The 21,628-nt window shown below is 44.3% G+C and overlaps 1 protein-coding gene across 3 annotated transcripts in view; it reads left to right on the plus strand.

The window, feature by feature from the left end:
• Nucleotides 1-21,628, plus strand: part of WFDC1 (WAP four-disulfide core domain 1) — a 110,100-nt gene that overhangs the window by 73,607 nt on the left and 14,865 nt on the right. For all 3 annotated transcript variants that reach the window (XM_021408859.1, XM_021408857.1, XM_021408858.1), the window contains exon 5: nt 4,214-4,330. The gene's annotated coding sequence lies outside the window, so the exon portion shown is untranslated. The remainder of the gene's footprint in view (nt 1-4,213; nt 4,331-21,628) is intronic.

Genomic DNA, 21,628 nt, shown 5'->3' on the forward strand with positions numbered 1-21,628 from the left:
TTTCCAGAAGCATTTTGGAGGAGTAAAGCAAGTCCCTTCACTGCAAAATTGTTAAGTATTTCCCAAGCAGAAAAAGGGTTATGCAAGGGCAACAACACTCCTGTGGTTTTAATCAGATTTCAGGTGATGCTAATAACAGGCTCATGTAAATTGTATGGGAGCCTGATTGCGCTAAATAGCCTACGCAGCAATAGAAGTTCCTTCAGCATCACTGGCAGCATCTCACATTGCATGGATAATGCAAAATCTATTTTTTTTCCAGTGGATGTGACATTGGTAGGTATGCATAGTTGTATTTTGATGGAATTATTGCACCTTCAGGACAGAATGAGGGCCTATGCTTTGTGCTGCACTACTGATAACAACTTACGGTTATGCCAAATGTCATTGCTCTCTTTGTTGTTAACTGACCAAAAGCAGGTCAGAAACTCAATATTTCTTCTAATCTGCATAGTGAAACAATGCCACCTTTCCACACTCCCTCAGAAGCAGCAAAGGCCATTTGAAGAACAGTCTTTTAGTTGTGCGTGTCCCTGTTCATTGCAGGGGAGTTGGACTAGGTGATCTTTAAAGGTCCCTTCCAACTCTAAGGATTCTATGATGAAAGTGTGAGTTACCTTTGAGGAAGGCCCTTCTACATCCATTGGCTGTGTGTCTGTCCTCCCCATGACTGCAGCAAACTTCTGGCCATAGTCTGTTTCCATGATTTGTGCCCAGGGGCCACAAACATTCCCTGCTGGGAAGCAGGTTGTGGCTAACGCCATGCAGATCACCAGATTTTACAGCCCGCTTTTTTATTGCTTATTATTCTGAGCAAATGTAGTAATCCTCTGGGAAGGGAGATAAAAGGTGGTTGTGGATAACTACACTGTGCATTCGTTTGCATTCACAAATGGAAACTATTGTATTTTGTGAAAGTGAAGGTTGAAACCATTCTCTGGTCAGCTTAATCCGGACAGTGATCCCATAATCCATGTTAAATTTACTGGCTTCCCCTTCTAATCAGGTTGGAGTCGGCATGATTTCTTCCAAATGTTAATGAAAGCCAGTGAGCCTTTACTCAGGAAAGCAAATGGAAATGAAATCCACGTTTCCAGCCATTATTGCAGGTAGTGCCTGACTTTGGTTTATGTTGCAGTATTACGTTGAGCTCAGCTTCCAGTCTTTAGTTTCATTCTGACCTGGATTGTTGAAGGAACAAGAATAAGTAAATAATTCCTTAGGAAATCAAACAAAAAGCTTCCTATGGAATACTGAAATATAAATACTCCTGTTTTGCTTCCAAGAAATATGAAATTACGTTCCTGCTTTCCTCCTCTGATGAGCCCCTGGAAGCAGCCCGTTTTCCCTCCTCTCTGAACATAGGCAACCTCCTTGTGCATCTTCCATCAGCATCTTTGCTACCAGCAGTGTCACCCTGTTGTAGTGTATTCCTCCCCAGTGTGTGAACATCACTGCATGGATTGCAAAGCCATTGGATGGATTCTTCCCAGAACCCATTTTCTGGAACACTGTTGCTCTACAACATCCAGTTCTGGGCATTTGTTTCTACCTCCTTATGGCTGCTCAGTGTCATAAAATAAATGAAATGTTCTCCTCTATTCAATTCCCACTACCTGGATGATCTTGGGGGAGAGATGTGGCAGACTAAGTCGTTCATGTGGGAATTAAACGTTGTAGTAGATGAATGTAAAGCTTGAACAGTCTCACTATTGGACATGATCAGGACTAAGGCAGCGAGCCGTCACGGTGGGGCACAGCATCACAGGGCCCATGTCACCACATGGGCTTCTGCAGATCCTGCAGCAGAACCAGAGCCCCTTCACTTCTCACATGCTCCCAGCTGAGCTTTGCTGAAGGGTGCTCGTTTCCCAGGAGCACAGCCTCGTTTGATTGAGCTGAGGACACTTGGCAAGAAAAATGTCTGTGTTCATTAACCTGATGGAAGAGAAGGACTGTTTACTCTTTTCCTCTAACTGCCTCCTCACTTTCTTTTCCATCTGAAGGCATCTTCTTGGATGACTTGTGGTTAATTTGTAATCTTCTGTAAAGCACCATAAGTAAAGTAATCAGAATTTCATCGAAACTGAAAGGAGAGCCCCCAGGCAGGCCTCCGCCTCAGCAGCCTGCAGCAGGTTTCTCCAACACCCCCATCCTTCGGTCATTCCTGACTGGATTACGCATGGAGACGCTGAGTTTAATTGTGTTATTCCTGGCAAAGAAGGGGAAAAAAAGCAGAGGAAAACTAGTTCTAACAATCCAATTTGTGAATTATAACTGTACAATCTAATCACAGTTCTCGTTCTCCAGATGTGGGGAATTTGAAGAGTGCCTCATTACCGACCTCTAATTAAATCTAATGTGAAAGAAATGTTGGATGAAAACCTGCCAGCACTGAACTTTCTGGCAAAACTCCCACTGACTTCAGTGGAACTCTGATTTTGCTTTTTGGGTTTGGGACTCTTCTGAGGACAATCAATATAGTTATTTATTATCTGATAGCACCGAGGATCTTCAGTTACTTGTACGTAGTGCTGACACTGTGGGACAAGCTGAAGAACCCTTGGGATGAAACAGCCATGTGAGGTGAAGAGGCAGGGAGCAGAGCTGGCGACTAACAGAGTGTGTCACGATAGGGAGTAGTTAATTAGAAAACACAACACAGTGCTTTCCTTTCACTGTGGGTAAAATGTTTAGATGTGCCACCTATGATGGTTTGTTCCCGGGGAGAGCCAGCCCTCTTTGAAGACAGAGTCTTTTAGGAATATGCACTTGCATTTAGTGAGAAGAAGGGATGTGCGGCAACCTCTGGTGCTTAGGGGAGGGAAGAGCTGATAGGACAGAGGTCCCATCGCAGGGCAATTGGGAGACCCAGGTTTTACAGGATTCCTTTCTCAGGCCCCAGTGCACATTGTAAGGGCTTTACATCCAATGAGCTGACCGCCTTGTACACAGCATCCTAGGCCTTGCCCTGGAGTAATCTGTGTAGGAGTTATCCCTGTGTACAGGTGCTACACCAGGAGCACGGGCTCACACAAGAGGGATCTGCAGTGACATCCATGACATCCGAGAAAGGAGTAAAGAACGTGGAGCCAGGACTGGGGGCATGCCTCTATGAGCTGCTGCAAGCAATATATGCCAAAATCTATTATCTGTGATATTTACAACTGTATCCTGACTTGACTGCAACTTTGCTAATCCCTTCCTAAAGCCCATTTAAATTCTTCACCGTATTGTTTTCCTCTTCCCTGTAGCACTCCTTGATCTATGTAGTTCAATTAGAAGGCAGCATGAGGGCAGTATCTACAAGAAGTTGTTTATTTCTGCACTTCATTGCAGAGTTCTCCAAACACTCAGCATCTAAAGAAACTCATTTTTTTCTTCTTTTTATTTCTCTCTCCACTAAGCTGCTAAAACTTTTCTTTAAAACTGCAGCGTGGGTCAACAAATGTGTGCCTAAATGCCTGCCTGCTATAAAAGGAGTCTTCCACAGGTGATGTGTCACGCTAACGGAGATACAGGGTATCAGATTTGGTTTGTTGGTTTTCCACTTTACTCATGGTAGCACTGCAGCAGTGGAGACTTTTGTGGCTGTGTTTTGCCTTTCACTCCATCAGCATTTCTAGACGAGATGTTTTGTCCATAAGGTTAATTGAAGATGAGCAAAGATTAGAATCAGGTGTTTTTCACGGCACCACAGTATGATCAGCGTTTTTTGGTTTGTTTTCATGTGTTGTTTTGATTTTTGTACGAAGGTTTCAGTGTGTCCTTACCAGCTGTTCCCGCGTTGTGCTTGGGGGCAGGGTCTCCTTGCTGGCTGTGTAGGGCAGTGAGGGAGCCTGGGGAAACTAAAGAGGATGTGTCTGCAGAGCAGACCTGCTGGGCTAGGATGGACCTTAAGAATATTCTTGGAAAGCCCCCAGCATTTCCTAGGAGCTCATAAGAGGGCATTTCCTTGGTGATGCTCGTGGTCTCACGCTAGTAGGTCTGTCTGAGACTCAGCAAATATTTTGTTCCATATGAGCGCTGCCTGAGATGCTTTCCCCGTGCTAAGTGTACTTTTTTTTTTGAGTTATGATTTCCATACGGCTGAGTGCTTTTTCACATCATCAGGTGAAGGGCTATGTGTGCCCTTATCCTGTAGAGCTTAGTATCGCTAATGACAAACATGTTCAGTAACTTCCTTTCATTTTTGCCTGCTGTTTTCATCTAGAATGAAAGACTGCCTTACATGACAATGTCTGAAGCGTTCAACTGTGGAACATCGCTGCATGAACGTCAGAGGAACAGTCCCCTCATTTCAGCTGCAGTGTGACAGCTTTGAGGACAGGTAACTACTACCATTGAAATTTATCCTAAGTATTTTCATGATATTGTGTTAATGCAGTAGCAGCAACTGCTACAGCTGTACTGCTTCTAGCTGTCATTGAAACATGGATAGATGTTTCTTTTAATGGAGGAGAGGCCATACACGTTTCTGGGAGAAAGTCCTTTGTCTTAAGCAGCTCAGCCAATGTTAAGAGGTCTTTTAGTATCTGTGTAGTGTCTTCTATTGTCAGATGGATATTCAGTGGAGAAAAATGGCAGTACATCATTGTCAGGTTATCCATGTAGAAGAACCAGTATGGGATAAAGATTTAAAAATCCCACAGCCCTTATTCTATGCCATTTTGTTCTGTAGAACATGTGGTTTATGCCTCTGGGGAAAAATCTGAATCAGAGCTTGTCAATGGAATCTGAAAGTGAGTGGAAAGTCTTTAGCTGACATTAATCAACACTGTAAAAGGCAGAAAAATAGATGGTATCCCAGGCAACTCATAATGCCTACACTAGCAAGTAGTATAACAAACCAGGAACCAGCTAGGGACCCAGATGTTGCTGAGGACCCAGTCTCCATTTCGTGGGAGTTCTGTGTCAATCACCACTTGCTCTCCTGAATCTCAGCTTGCATATGCACGTTTTCACGAGTCATTATATGGGTAGCAAAGACTAGGCATCTTTTTCCTCCCGTTAAGAAAACATTATATGCATGAACATTGCAGTATCTTCATTTTTAAAAAAGAAACAACTCCTTTTTAGGTTGACAGTTGGATTCTTAAGAAATTACTAAAACATTCTTAAATGTCTAGGCCAAAGCATCTCCCGGTGGTACTGTAACATGGCTCCAAATCCCCAAGCTGATTTCAGTTTGCTGTGCCAAGCCATGCTTTCAAAAGGTGGAGGATCCTTGTGTTCTAGAGCAAGGCTGTTTCTATTGTGACTTTTTCTGTGCAATAAAAACACTCATCCTTTCAAGTTAAATCAACAGTTGTAGCAAAATGGCTAAAAGAATTGCAGTCAGATTCTCAATTGGCTTTTAAAGAAGAGAAAATGGTATGACATTTGAAGATGACAATAGCAGCATCACTAAAATAAATTAAATGAATCTTATCTATTTTTCTGAGTGGCTTTTAGAGTCTTTAGAATGCTTTTTGGATTGTTACTGCTGAGTACTATTAACAAAGTATTTCTGTGTAACTCATCTTTCACAATATTTGATGTGACTGAAGTAATGGAAGAATCAATTGTATCTGGAAATGGAAGAAATGAAGCATCAGAAAAGGCAGGATGCTATCAAATAGGAAAGTAAACATCTTCCTGAAATTATAAAATGTGAGTCTGCAGCTTTCAGTATCTTACTCAAACAAGCAGAAATGCTGTTTGGGTTTACAGCAGGTTTAACCATAGCTGCTAAGCTGCAAAGAGCTCGTACAAACAGATTTAATTTCCAAACACAACCAGACCTCACTCAGAAAGGGTACTTCTCTCTGTAGTCATCCCCAAGTGGCAGATTTCTCCAGAAAGTTTCAGCTCTGACTTCTCGGTCCCCACTGTAGAAGTTTCCAGCTTACATTGGGACAAATTCTTGGGATTCCCCAGATGTGCTGTTCACAGCGCGCAGTGGCAGAGTTAAAGAACTGCAAACCAGCTGCTACAAAAGCAGGAGCAGTGCAGAAACAGCCTGCTGTTCTGGGGCAGAGCCTGGCCCCACGGTGTTGCTGCCATCCAATGCAATGTGTCTCGTCGTGTAGTAAAATGCATGGATCTGCCACTTGGGAAGCTTGGAGCAGTAATCAGTAATGTACGAGAAACATCTAAATATTTAAATCCTGATGTCTACTAAGATTAAAATGCCAAGGGCCTGGCTGGGGTCTTAGTTCAAGTGGCTGCCACTGGAAGAAAGGAACATGAAACTAAAACTTTGTCCATTTGAAAGACAGAGTAAGTTTATATTCCCTCTTTTCTTTATGTCTTGTTAAGTAATTGCAAAACCTGTCAGCACAGATGATGTTTAAAGAGCAGCTAGAAGCAGAGACTGTGGCCAGGTGTACATACTTGCGCTGGCAAAGAGGTGAATTAAGTGTCCCGGAAAAGCACATCTATGACTACTGTCCTACAAACACACATCTCAGTGCTTGTGGCATGAGGTCACCTCCCTCCATAGTCCCTGAATGAAGTCCCAATGAAGGACAAATTCCAGCCCTTATGGCCAAGGCACAGGAGCCCCAAAGAAAGCCTGTCTGTGGAATGGCTGCATTACCCTGAGCTCAGCATGATCCTTCCATGAGGAATTACAGGACCTTATTTGCTGCATCTGTCAAAATAATTACACCTCCCAGTGATTTTTATCTCTTTATTCTTTGTTCTAAGTACATCCATTAATTAAATGGCTCCGCTTATTTCAACATGGCCCTAAACTGATAGGAGCAGTACATCATACTTGTTGTCCTCTGACCATATTGCTCTGAACTCACACAAATTAAAAGGCTTTCTGTGTGCTCATCCTCTGTCCTTGTGCCTTTTCTGTTTCTTTCCTTGTTCATGTTATGGAGGTGATATCATAAGCTGAAAGGGCGAATGTTGCCTGTCGAGCTGTAGATGACAGGAAAGCACAAGCACACCAGAGATCCAGGCTTTGCATGGCTTCAGTTGCCCCTTTTAACTCAAGGAACTTGGATTCCTGGTCATTCTCTTCTTGGCTGGTGCTGACCACAGCTGAGGCACCAAAAGCAGGGGTGGATTTGGTTAGCAGATGGGTCAGCAATGATTTGGGTAGTGTGCCAGTTTCCTGTTGTCCTTCCCAAACTGGTGGTGGAAACGTGAGAGGACCTGGGAGATGCTGTCCTTCACCTGAACCACGAACCAGGAGCCCTGCTAATCTGGTCAGTGCTTTGCTTGCCCTGTGAGCATGCACACCCTGCCTATGGGAATACGCAGATTAATAAAATTGAAATCATGTGCGAAGAAGCATTAATTGAGGGACATTTCTGTGCAGTAGTTTTAATGGCTTTCCATTTCCTGCTTGGGAAATGTGTAACTAATTATGTCTGTTACGTTCATTAAACTCAAACAATAAAAAGTGCTTCATGTCATCAAAGCTATTTACTAAACACATGTTTTCCTGGTAGAGGGAGTGGAGAGTTTATAAAGGAAACACCCACAGCGTCTTAAGTGAGGCTTCAAGACAAAAATTACAGCAACAAAACCCCTGTAATTCTCAGCATAAGCCATGTCAACTGGTACTCTGAAAATCACAGCAGATCCGAGGATGAAATGGGGATTGTCCTATTAAACACTCAGAGCAGAAAGGTCCTGCACAGCTCTGTAAAGCAGCCTTGGCTGTGGTGCATCACCCCTCCCTGACATAGCACTGCTTTGAAGCCCCTTTGCAGTCAGAACAACTCTCAGAATAAATCTCAGCTGTGCCAGGGAGCATCCAACTCTCAGATCTCATTTTGTTTTGGACAAACAAATGCTTCTGTGCCACTGGTGGCCATTCAGTACCACTGATAATGCCAGTATCTCTCTGCCACGAGGAAATTGTTGTGACTTCACAGGAGGAGGCAGCTGTTTTCCTCGGAGTCAGCAGTAAGACAGCATTTGCCTTTAAGACAGCCTCTGCCTTTGTACAAAGCTGAGGAATTTGCCTCTTGTCTCCTCGCATTGCAAAGCAAGTGTGCCGAGAGTTTGACACCTCCACTTCTGTGCTGGCCCACATCACATACCTCCCAGCAAATCTTGTCATGGCTAGTCATGCAGAGCAGGGCGACCCGAGCACGGGCTGTGCTCAGTCTGCCCATTCAGCTTCGGTGCTGATTCCTGTCTGGTTTCCCAGCACAATCTGTTGTGTCTAATTGGAGATTATTCCAAGTGTCACAACAGAGACCAAATCTGACAGTTCAGCTGAGCACCGAAGTAATGAGTTAAATAATGCACCTTGGAAAAGTTAATCCTTAGAAATACATTAGACATCTCTTGTTTTCCAGGTCGGGGCAGAACTGTGTGTAACCTTTTAGAGGTTTTCAAGAATTTGGGGGCTGGGGACAAGCAGGGACAGAGCAGTTATTCGCTGGGGTGATGCAGCCTCGTGGTATAAGACAGATTCGCTCCTAGTGTGGAGGATGCAACAAAAAATTGGATTTTGTTTCACTTCTCCCAGGTCTTGTCCCGGTAGATGACAGCCAGACAAAGAAATAAAACGAAGTACCGTATTGAGGGGATATTAAATCCTGCTGCCAGCAGTTCACTTCATTTTTCTCGTTATTGATTGCTGTCAAGGACCTGTCTGGGGAAGAATACAGAATCGTGGTTTATGACAGCTCACAAAAGTACCAAATCTTCAGATTCTTGCTCTGAGCACATTTCTATCCTGCCACTTACATTCCCCCGTGGATAGTGTTACTTTATTCCCCAGACCCAGCAGTCCAGGCGGGCACAAGGCTATCTCCTGTCCTCTGGGACAAGAAGGTCCGGCTGGTTGGGCCGCGCTGTCCCATCTTACACTACTGAGAGGACAGCTCTGGGACTCCTTCATGCAAGGGGCAATGCAGCATGCCACATGCCTACACACAGAGGTACTCCAAACAGATCAGGAGCCTCAAAGCCAGCTCTTTTCCTTACTCTTTGATTTCAGTGGTGACCTCAGAGAGCCACACAACTTGTCACCCAGTTCCCTAAGACGATGCCATACGTGCCATACAGATGATATGAAGACAAAAGCCACCCTCTCCCATCTGGAATTACTTCTGCCTAACCACATCTCCCAGGAGGCTGGAAGAATCCATTTTTTTTCCAAGGAGGTGAAAGAAGTAGGCAGCAAATGCTCATGGCAGGAATTACAGCAGCTCTTTGGGGGTCGTCTGAGGCAGTCACAAGACAGCAACAAAATTCCTGCATTCCCCACTCCCTGCTACTAGCCAGTGGCCAAGCCTCTTCACAAAATGTAGGCAGTCTTACAGAGATTGAGATCCCAATCCTTGTTTTCTTGCATTTGTTCCATTTTTCTCCTTCTGTTTCACATGTGGAAGTACGTGCTAGCCCAGTGTATAACTTTCTTTGATCTGTGCACCAGAAAATCTGTATCAAGTCAGCCACACATTTCTAAGGAGATTAAATTGGCCCTTGTGTTCATCTGAAGCCTGGCAGATCTCCTTTGTGTGTTTTGTGGTCCAGGATCTCAAACCAGAAACACCCTACAGTCCCTCTGTAATTTTAAGCACATGGGCAATGGGAGTGGCAGCCCTCCTTCTGTGGGACTTAACCCCTTGAGGTGAAGCATATGCCTGAAGCCTTCTGCAAAGACGCTGCTCTACTTTTATACATGTGTAAGCAAACATCACCTGAAGATTGCTGAAACACTCGGCGCACGTAGTTTGTTTTTTTTCTTTGGATTGCTCTCGAAATGTGGAAAACATCTGCAGCACTTCGCAGGGACAGGTGGTGGGACCCTGGGGTTTGTGTATGGCAGAGATGCAAGGACCTAAGACAGGGCATCAGTTCAAAAGGCAAAGCAAGAGCAGAGCTAAGAGGTCTTGAGAAAGTTGTAACACTTGCTTTGTGGCAGAGTATTTGCCCGTGTGGCAAGGGAGAGGGCTACAGAGTCCGTATCACATTATCATCCAATGGTCAACACCGTAAGAATGTGATTGTTAACTAGTTAGTCCAGAGTTTTTCATGATTGCAAAACAAATCTGTAGTGCCAGGTAAAACTGATGCCTTGATAGAGTTTTATAAAAACTCTGGGTTGCTCTATTTAGCCAAGTATGTGCTGCAAGCCGTATTCAAGTGTCATTCACTGCTGATGTCAGTAGCCAGACACAGAAGGGAAGGAAGGTATTCTTCTGGACTGCACCTATCTTCTCTCATTGGTGGAAACATTCCCATTTGGGTGCAAATGGTAAAAGTCAAGGTAGAATATTATGAAAGGAGTGGGAACAAGAGGAACCTGTTGAGTTTTCCCTTCCTTTTGGGCTGCTTTATAGATTTTTTGGGACATGAAACTTTTTTTCAAGATGTATTTCTCTCAATAGCCTGTGTTGTTATTTCTGGTTTCTGATGAGAATCTAAGTCACTGATAGCTTTGATTTGCATATTTATTAATTTTTTGAAGGAAAAAAAGAGAGTAGTTTCTTGTGTGAATCTGAAATCTATTGCAAGTGTCCCGGTTCTGGAGTTAGGGGTGTTTGGTGAAAGACTGTATCTGAAAATATGAATTACTCCTTTTAATGTTTTTAACCTGGCAGAAAGGGGGGAAAAAAAGGCAAAATGAAATGAAAAGAAACAGTTGTCATAATTCAAGTACCACTGAGGAAAATCAAAACTGATGGGGAAAAATGGCTGCGTGGTTTCTGGGGGATCTGCAGCCTGGGAAATCTGAGGGAAAACCTGAAGGGAACATCTTCAATATGTGTACCAAGACTGAGGGGATACAGGGATCTCTTTACTAACATAAAGTGAGGCATGAGCAGGAATTTTATATCATTTTGATGATATTGATAAAGCCATTTGACTTCTTGCACCAGTGGCTTTAATTGCTGAATTAAGACAGCCCAGAGGGCCAAGACAGCGCAGTGCCTTCAGCATCGATCTCCAAAACCCAGGTCTCACCTCCCCGTCATCTCCTGTGCCTGCCCTCCCATATTTATTCACTGCATGGAAGCAAACAGCACTGTGGAGCTGAGGAATTCAGGAGATTTGTGCTTGCTGCCGTCAAGACTGCCTTTGGTATTTAATCTTCAGCCCATAAAAGTTGCAAACCGTGCTGCTAAAATATGCTCACGGAAGCTGAACTGATTGAGCCATCGCCGCTGCGCCGAGCTGGGAAGGAAGAGAAGCAAGTTGCCGTGGTTTGTCAGCCCTTCCTCACCACTAGCCTTTGTTCTGATGTTTCACATGACCTTAACATAGATCAACAGTTACAGCCCTCACTCGTTTATTCAGTAAGCTGATGTTTGTAAATAAAGTGGAGATTTTAATCCACCCTAGCAAAAGGCCAGTTTGAAAAGGAGGAATTGATTTACGCCGGATCCTGCCTCTGCTCTTGCAGATGTGGGCAGCCACTTGGGCTGCCCTGCTCCTGCAAAATCCCAGCACGGCAAATGGGCATTGTGACTTGGCTGTCCCAGAGGAAACGACGCCAGGGCTGGCTGCTAAGCCCGTATTAAAAAAAAATAATCATTATTTTAAGCAGTGGTTATTTCATTACTGCGGTAAAAGAGATTGTGGCCACTTAAAGGCCCATGATAGAGTCTGCAGTATAACTAGATGATCCTGAAAAAGCAATTCTGGAATTCAATCACTCGGAGCAATGCACACGCGATTCCTGAAGGCAATCCATCCCTGTGTCATGGGAAGCCCATTGTTCTCCAGCCCCCAGGGACTCTTCTCCTGCAGCGAACAAAGGGCTTTGTTGTCAGGACCAACAAATCCATTTCCCCACTTTAGCTGAAGATACAAAAACAATGCCGGGGCTGTCCAAACAATTTGTCCTTTCTGATGCACTTTGCTTTTCTCTTTCTAGGTTTCCTTGTTTCCCTGTTTTGGAAGTGGCTGACATGCAGCTGATAACATTCTGTGGGTAGGGCTCTGCTGGCCTTTAACCCACGTAAAGCTGTAGGTCAGACACAGTCACTGTGTGCTGGGAAAGGGGAACTGAAGGGCAGCACGCTCACATCCTTTTCTCTGTGCTCATATAGCATTGATAAAAAGCTATTTAAAAAAAATGCTATTTGGCATTTTATTGTTCTCTGCGTTACAGAATACTCTACGCATATGCGTGCTGTGAGATTTGGTTTGTGAACACCGGCCCAGGAGTCAGCGCTCATTCCTTATTTCTACCAAGGATGTCCTGTTTTGTAACCAGAAAATTGAATTACCTCCTCTGCTTAACTTTAGTACTTTCTACCTTCTGGCTAGGAAATTTAATTATCCAGGTGGTTTTCTTTTTCCACTGTGTAATAGTACACAACTTATCTGTGTTAAAATATAGATGCTGTCCTTCCACCACATAAAATTCCACCTGACTCGTGCCTGTCTGAGCCTGTGGAGTTACCAGGAGTGAGCTGGTGAAACCAAAGCCAGTATCTGTCTTCTGGGGAAAGCCTCCAGGGCTCAGACAACCTGGGAGAAGCAAAATGAAGCGTCTGACTCAACGAAGCTGCCTACCTAATGATTCTCGATTGCTTTGATGCAGTCTTTCTGAAGGAAAAACGTTCCTTGAGAATCGCACCTCCTTGCAGCAGTGCGGACCCCAGCAGGTGCCCTCCACCAACACACACAGCCGCAGCGGTCAGGAGAGATTAACAGCGTTTCCCCACGGCTGCCCAGTGGAATCAATGCTTGCTAATCTTTAGAAAATTACACTAACAAGCTCCAGGCCTGAGCTGTAGGAGCTCGGCGCACCAGTCTCTGAAATCACACACAGGCCATTAATGCATCAAGGCTTTAATGAACCAGAAAATCTCTCCCTAAGCAGAGGCCAGAAGGATGCTTTAAGGTTCCTGCCTCTCCTGAGCCGGTTTTAGGACAAGCGGTCAAATCCAAAAGCAAAAATGGTACTCCTGGGAATGGTCCAGTCTGGGAAGCAGCCCCTGATCCTGAGGTGTTTTGGCTTTGAAGTCTGTGCAAGGAAATGCTCAGCAGCTCTTGAGAAGTGCTCAACTTAGAAACCCTGACGCGGCCGCTCAGGGACGGCTGCTGATGGCTGTGGTGGTGGGCACTGGCTGTAAATCTCTTTTCTTTCAAACCACCATGCAAAACTAGAAGGTGTAGCTGGCCAAAATGCAAATGCTGGAGGCTAGAAATTTGAAAATAAATGAAATCCTGCTGTAGCCTACATTAAAAAATATATATAACAATTCTTTATATTTTTTGGTCCCAAAAGTCATAAAGTCTACTTATTTCCTGAGCAATGTTCTAATGTGCTTTATGCTTATAAGATACATTGCCTGTTTTCCTATTAGGCAGCCTGCAAGATTCTCTAATCTCTAAAAGGAACAAACATCTGTTTCATATGCGGTCTATGTCTGATTTAAGGTAATTATATTCCTATTATACTCCTACACAACTTATCTGAGAGAAAATAACACCTATTTATTTTTTTTCTCGGGTGATATTTTAACTTGTAATCCAAGAGGAACGCACGCTGGCTCTTTCTTTAAATGGAACAGCCTGTGAACACCTGTCTGCGATCTGGGGCAGAGCTGGAGGAGCCAGCTCCATGTCATTGCAGCAGACCAGGTGCCGACGCCTGTGCAGGATCAGCACCAAGGGGCTCCTGCCTTTGGAGCTCCATCCGTCTGGATGTAGTGGCAGTCAGAGCAGCCCAGGGCTGTGAAGGTAGAAATAAGAAAGCTGTTTTCTCTAGGGAGGGGAGAGAAGAGTGCAGAGGCACAGTCTTGAGCATAATGGCATCACCCTGTGGAGGCAGGGGAGGTGTTTTCTCTCACTCCCAAATGTTTTCAAACATTTTGTTTCCAGTCCTCAGCATCTCTTGGCACTGACACTGAGTGGCCTGTCAGAGATTTTTGGGGATCATCAGTAGGCCGACTACTGCATCTCCTCATCAGGAAAGCCATGAGAATCTGCATCTTTATTTTTCAAACTTATATATGTAGTCATATCTTCATGTTTGGGTTTGTTTTTTTGAGTGACTTTGAGATCCCTAAGGAGAAGCTCCTCCCCACCAAAAGGCAGGCAGAATCTCCACTGCCCTTGGAGGGAGTCTCAGTTCCCTTTCTTTTCTTGCATGTGGGGCTTTTCTTCATCTCTATCAGCAGCCATTGTTTCCGTTCTGGAAACCCCATCACTAAAAGGGCTCTAACAAAGCAGCTTTCCAAATCAGACACGAGCAGCCAGATGTGCATCCTCAGGATTTCTGTTCTGCAGAGCTTCTTAATCTGTGGCCTCACCTCTCTGAATTTAATAAGGAACCCTCTGCCATTTTTATTTCATATTGCTGGTACTGACATGAGGAAAGAGTGTCTTAACTTAAATCTGTTGCAGAACCAACATTTTTTTTAATGAAGCCTTTGAGCAACTGGAATGTTTCCTTGCATAAAAACCTCAATGAAAACTGTGTCTGAAGCCAATATTTGCTCCCCTGCGGAGTGTGAAACCCACAGATTTCAGCACAGATGCTGGAAACCTCATGCCATGAGAATCAATAGCAGTTTCATTTGCAGCGAGAACAAAATATGTCCTAAAATTTAGTGGTACCAGAGCAGTTTGCCCCAGCTGAGGATCTGCCACTAATTGGGAAAATTAAAACAGAAAGGACATAACTTGAAACCTTGCCACTTGAAAAAATGAATTAGAAATAGTTTCAGATTCTTCTCTCGTTGCTGTCAGTTAATCTAACTTCACTCTCCTCCATTCCTGCTTTAACAAGGAAACCCCAGGGTTTCTCTCTTCGCTGTTGTTTTCTGCAGCATGTATCCAAACAGCAGGGAAATTTAATCATATATGAAAATCAATCCCAAAATATTCCCCATGTACAAAGTGGGAGGCCAAGTACAGAGAGCCGAACGTGGAGCCCTCAGATAATCTTTGGAGTCTGTAAACTAGAATTTGATTCCTACTGCACAGGAAACCCTTACCCCTATCCTGGGTGTGAAGGGAATGGGATTGTATTACATGTCAGTGCCCTGAACCAGAGAAGCCCTAAGAGTCTGTAAACACAACCTCTGCTCATCCCTGCATCTTGGAAACACTCATCTGCTGTCAACACTGGTCTGCAGTCAACCATCACTGCTCCTCTAGGCTCCTGGTGCTTCCTATCTAGCAGCCCTTGATCCCAAAGAGGGGCAAAACTTACAGACTGGGGAACAGAGATTCCAAGTGTTAATGATGCTTTGGGGTGGGGACCGTCATTGTGTTCATTCAGTACGACAGCTGGAGGAAGAATGCCTTGTTCTGCAGTGAGACCTCCCAGTATTACCCTCCTACTTGCAATGTCAGTGGATGAAACTTTCTCAAACAGACACGTTTTGGGGTGCACCTTGGCTCTGCCATCCAGCAGTTCTCCAGGGCCAGGCTGACGGAAACATAAAGACCATCTGCTTTGATTTGAACTGCTTACATGGATGTTCTTCTTTGCCTCGTTCTGGACCTAGTCATAAAACCCTCTCTCCTTTCCTTAAATAGGAGTTCTGTCCCTTGCAAGGAATTGCAGCAGATTCCAGGGTTTGCCCTCATCTCCTGACCTTGGGCTCCCGCTGCCTCCCTGCACAGCTGGAGGGAGGCAGTGTGCACCATAGAAGGACAAACAACAGCAACCCTAGGGCCAATCCCTCCCCACTTCACCCGATGGAGAGGCTCCAGCTGGCTCCAGTGGGAGCTGGATCCATCCCATAGTGGGCAGGATAATGATCTAGCCATTTAGCCTGGCATTTGTTAGACCAGAGCAGCAGAAGTAGTGCAGACGTTACTCATGCCCCAAGATATGCAGGGCTATGGCCAAGATTTCTTGTGGATCTGCAGGCTCGGGGAGGCTTCCTGGAGCCCTTCCCTCATCTCAGTGGTTTTGCCAGTAACCCCTCAGCTTCAGGGCACTGCCTTGTGTCTGAGCAACAAGTCCTGCTCTGCAGGGTGGCCCCAAGCAGCCAGTTTTCAGAGCCCTGAAGAAAAAATACACTGCTCACGTTTCAAAGAAACCAGAATTTATTTTCTACTTCTCCACTGTGTATGGAAATTTCAACCGCTTGGGGCTAGTATATAACAAGGAGAAGGTGAAACTGCCTGAAATGTCTCTTGAAACTGGTCAGCAAAATCAACCTCTCAGTGGCAGGGGGGCTGGAACTCGATGATCTTTAAGGTCCCTTCCAACCTGAGCCATTCTATGATGCTGCAATTCTTTGATTCTTTGAAATTCCCGGTCCAAGCAAAGAGAACTGAAGTTGATAGGATTTTCTTTGTTATTCCTGAAAACTAAAAAACTGGTATTGGCATTCAGGTTTGTGATATACAGAGTGAGTATTACTATCAAAAGTGCACATCTTTAGGTGGCCAATTTGTAAGTAGTGACAACTCTGTGAATTTAAAATAATTACTCTCCTTTTTGGGGTGGTATAGCTAGTATTTATTCCTGTGTTGAACATGCTTTCTCCATGTTTCCAGAGGCTGCTTTGCTTAATGAATCACTGCTCCAATGGATGCATTGTGCCTAATGCATTTGCTTATGCATTCCTGAGACTTTGCATTTATCCCAGCAGCCGTTTGGAAATTGCTGGCTGAGACTCTCACCATTCTTGCAAAAAATTCACTTGAAGGAAGTTGTTTGTATTCCCAGTTAGTATCTTTTGTAATCTCTTAGGAAATAATCACTTTCAGATCAATCACGATAATAGCGTGTTACAAGTAACCATAAATCTATGTGTAGAGGAGGGAGAGCAGCATGTTTTCTTCCTAACAGAGAGGGGAAGGCTGCAGGAGCTTGGCTGCTGTGCCAGGTCATGTGTGACCTGTGTGTAAGTTATGGCATTTCTGACCCAAATTCCAGTGCTTTCTCATGAGTATAATGGTGCCATTCTGTAGCACAGAATGCAGGAGTGGATTATTAGTCTTCACTCTCTCTTAATTTGAATAAGTTCCTTCTATTGATTCACAGTTTAAATCTGTTTTCATTAATAGACCTTTGAAGATGGGGAGTGCTTTGTAATAATTCACAGTTATTGTATATGAGCTGATTATTGAGATATTTAGGTTAATAACAGCAGTGTGAAAAACTGCCTGTATGAGAATTCAAGACCACAGCTCCAAATGAGACCTATTCTCAAGCAACAAATCCTAGGCTTCTTGTTGTGAAGATCCAGCTCCAGCCATGTTTTAGAGTTTGCTTTGTCAGTGTTGACACAGAGATGACTGCAGAGAAGGGAAGATGATATTTAAGGTCCCTTCCAACCCAAACCGTTCTGTGATTCTGTGTTTTAAAGAGTCAGAGACCTTCCCTGGAGACTCTAGGAGCAAGAGTAACCACTCATCCAGCTGGTAACTGTCCAATAAAGAGCCATGCAGAGGATGCAGATTGTTCATAGAATAACAGAATATCCCAAATTGGAAGGGACCCACAAGGATCCTTGGGTCCATCTCATGGGCTCCACCCTTGGAGCCTTATGTTCAAATGCTTCAATTTGCAAAGGCTGCCTAAGGCGTAGTGACAGCAACAAGCTCTGACTCCAGCCAGGGAAAGAGCTAAAGGAATGGGAACCTAGATGGAGCTAGACAGGATTTCTGCAAAGCTAACTTGGTAACTGCAATTTCATCCCTTGAGACAAAGAGAGGAGGCTTCAAATTTGAGGGAGATGTATCCGGAGATGAAGAGACACAATGAACACTTCTGCTATTACATTTCAGTAATGAGTCTGGAAAAGTTCAGCTGTAAATGCCATAACTTTTCAGTCACAGTCTGAAACAGCTGGTTAAGTCTGCACAGAACAGTAAATCTGCCCTTCTCCAAGCAGCATGTCCTGGCTTTCTTTGGCAGAAGCACTGAGTTAATTGAGACAGAAAGTTTGTAATAACTGTAGGTTCTGCTGAACTGAGGCCCCAGATGAAACACATTGTACAGCATTTATCTTCATTACCTGTCATGAGAAGGATGGGAAGGCTACCTATTGCTCCAGCACCAACTTTTGACATTGCAGTGCATCCTCCTTGCAAAGTGTCTATAGCTGCTCCTGGAGCTATAGGGGGTGGCCTTCAGCCATCAGCTGAAGACTCTGAAGGCCTTGATAGGATAAGGAAAGCTTTGAATTTTCTTCTCCAAGATACTGAGTCTCCACCTACTCTCAACACATGAACTTCAGTTTGCAGCAGTACTTTGACATAAAGTCTGATGGGGGAAAAATGGTACAGTGGAAGAGGCTTCCACTCTAGGTAGGAAAGATGCAGTTCAGAGCACCAGAATGTATGTGGACAATAAAGGAGTTGGTATTTAACCGCACTAGAAGTGATGATTAAATTAATCCAGCATTCTCCTTTTCTCAGCTCTTTAAGGGATTTATATCAAGAAAGTAACAAAGGAATGCCACCGTCTGCCAATAATGTAATTAAGGAGTCAAGCCTCATCTGAGCTTTCTCATGCCAAAGAACTTGTTGGATGTAAGTTGGAAAAAAAAAGAATTCAAGTCTTCAGAGAAAAGACAGAGAGATACTATGAAAAAGTTCTTGAATTTTTAACTGTTTGCTTCCTCCAGTCCCCTTAACACTCTCAGACTGAAGAAAATGTGAATGATGAAATAATGCAGCTACTTTGAGAAGACTGAGCAAAACAAGAAGTGATTTGATGGGACTGGTTACTCTCAAGAACATCGTAACGGCTTTGGAAGGCAGGTAGACTTGGAAGGGGATCTGGAGCTCATCTCAAATCAACTGCAAATGTTTGTCCCACGCTGTGGAAACGTGCTAAAAGAATGGTCCAGATAAACCAGATGTTCTTGTTTGGCTTGTACCCTTCTTGAGCGTCCTGATAATAATTTGGAGATTCTTGTCTTTTCCTCTCTTTTGGCTAAGGTACAGCATTTTCTCTTGTTCCCTATTTCAAGGCCTGACAGTGGAAACTTCAGCTAAAAAGAGAGATCAGAGAGAGACCTCGACCTTTACAATGCCTGAATGATGCTGGGGCTCAGGTGACCCCAGGTGAAGACAAGTCTCACAGCCTAATGCAGGGGCAGCCCCTCGCCTTGACACCTGTGTCAGGTCATTCAGTGCAGACTGGTAAAACATTTGTGATTCCACGGACAAAATCCACCAAAGTCACAAAGTCACCAAAGCACAAAGTCCACCAAAGCCTCACAGGACTAACGTGCTTAAAGTATCTCTAAGATACTTTGAGCACGTTCTCCTTCTCCTCCTAATTAGATACCTATTCACAGAGGGCTTAAACTGCCATGCCTGGAGCGAGGCTGGATAAAACATACAACGACTTGCTCGGTAGAAATTATTTCCATTGGAACATGTCCAGAACTGCGCACTGGAAATCTCTGAAAAATGAACCCTGATGAAGCCAAAATGTTGCCGAGGGGGCAAAACATGAGTGTAAATCTAAACTCAAACTCTGGCAAGCCGTGTACCCACTCTGCAAATATGAAGCAGCCTGCATTAGAAAGAGGTATCATGTACCAAGAAACTGTAGATAAAGAGTTGGGCTGATGTTGCTCCATTACTTTGGGGGAGTGGAGGAGGGCAGGCTGGGAGTTATGAACAAACCAGAAACATGTTGGAGATTAAATTCTATTTTAAAATTTATATATAATTTCATTATTATATGGCACATGTAATTATATAACATTTAACTAGAACACTGAACGAAAACCGAACAAAACATTTCCAGCATATTGAATTCACGTGGTGGATGGCTAAGGCAGCTGTCTCATGCGGAGCTGGGAGTGAATGCTCCTGGGAGTTAGAGATGCAGCCATCTCCTGTAGCTGCATGCAGCGCCAAGTAATGACAGAACCCAGATCTCTACTACAGTCAGGTTTTTAGCACTGCTTCTATCCTCTGCCTGGTGCTAATGGGGTGTTTAGGGAGTTTTTGCTTTGTGCTTAGCTAACAATTTCCAGATTGTTTTGCTGCAGAAATAGGGACACCCATTGCCAAAGTCTCCATGCAATATTCAAAACATTGACTTTGTAAGCGAGATGTCACCATTTCTCATGCTGCTGTTCTCCTTAATATAAACACCACTCGTCCTTCTCTGCTCTCTGTCTCTGCCCTGCCCGAATAGTTTACTGCAGCTGCACTAGAGCAGAGCCTGGAAGCACGCTGAACGTGACAGCAAATGCACGGCACCGACTGACTGCAGCTGAGGCACAGAGTGTCCGAAGTACCTTCATGTTTCCCCTTTATGTCAGGAATGGGAAACATCATAATAGGCAACATCTGCAGAAAATGCAAGTTGCTGTCATCCTAAAAATGAGCGGCTCACTGGAGGACAATAACTTTCTCATTAAAGAGGCTCTATTCAGATGAAAAGTTTTGTGCTGAGATAAAAGATGGAAAATCTCCTTGTATCTCTCCCCGTCTGCTGAACTATTCAGAAGGAATTCAGCTGGAATACTAAACCCTTCTGTTCAGGTCCATCACGCAGAGACCTCACACAGAGACCAGAGGGGAAGAAACCCCTTCTATTATGCTTCTTCCAGCACCTTCAAAAAATTAAGCTGACTGCTAAAAAAATGCCTTGCTTGGCAAGGAAATGATATAAACCAAGATGCAAGCTATGAGATACCTCCTCATAATTAGAGGCATGTAGATCAAACACAGGACACTCTCTGATGTTTCCTAGGTTTTCCTGCCACACCAAAGCTTGTAGGAGCTTCCTGACTGCCCAGAAGGCTTTTGGAGAGGGCTGATCCCCGGGCATTCGAGGGCATGTGTGGGTGTCAGGGAGCAGTTCTTGGAACTTTTCTCGCAGGAAGGTTTTGCTTTGCAGTGCTAGTTTTTTGTCACTTGATTTCTGATTTTGGGATGACACCTAATTATATTCACAGCCCAAGCCAAGAGAGGACTCAAAACACTGCCTAGGGAGAGTGCAGGGATGGGATGCAGAATCTGATCTCTGTCCAGGCGCCAGGAGCCAGTGGTGAATGAGATCCAGCTCACTTTGCACAGCTGTTGGACAGGAGAAAGCCTGCAAGTCCCCTCAGACCAGGTGGATGATGGAAACACGTGTGCTGCATTCCAGACCATTTGCTGAAGGACATAAAAGGGAACACTCCCAGATAAGCTCAGTCTGCAGTGGTTCAAAACACAGTTGTTCATCTTCAACCAGCTTTAGATAAGACCTTTATCAAGAGGTCAAAAGCAAGTGGGATTTTCTACAACTTGTTTAACCCTTCTCCTTGGACGAGAAGACAAGAAAAACTCTGCCTTCTCATAGCAAACTCCTTAAGAGCAATGGGATAATACATCAAATGTGACTCTCAGATTCTCAAAATCCTTGGCTCTCATGTAAGAAATTTGAAAGCAATGTTACCAACTTCAAGTCTTAGTATCCCCATATGGCTGTGATGCTCCCTGAGCACAGAGGCTGTGGCATGGTGGAAGCACAGCCCAAGGCACACACCACCATCAGCTATTCTAGAGAGATTTGGTGCACCCCCAGAGCTGACATAATGAGACAGAGTTTTTTCAGGGCTCTTAAGTCACTTGCCTTGTGCTTAGACATGGAAAATCACTTGCTGCCCTTGCCAAAGCGCTCATTGCCTCCGAGTAGCCACAGTAAAGTACAAGGGAGTTCACCTGGGATGGTGTGTGGGAAGCTGAGGTTAAAGGTTTCCTTTATGGAAATCCTCTGCAAGCACCATGA

This window comes from Numida meleagris, chromosome 10 (assembly GCF_002078875.1).
Source record: "Numida meleagris isolate 19003 breed g44 Domestic line chromosome 10, NumMel1.0, whole genome shotgun sequence".
Classification (NCBI taxonomy): Eukaryota; Metazoa; Chordata; class Aves; order Galliformes; family Numididae; genus Numida; species Numida meleagris.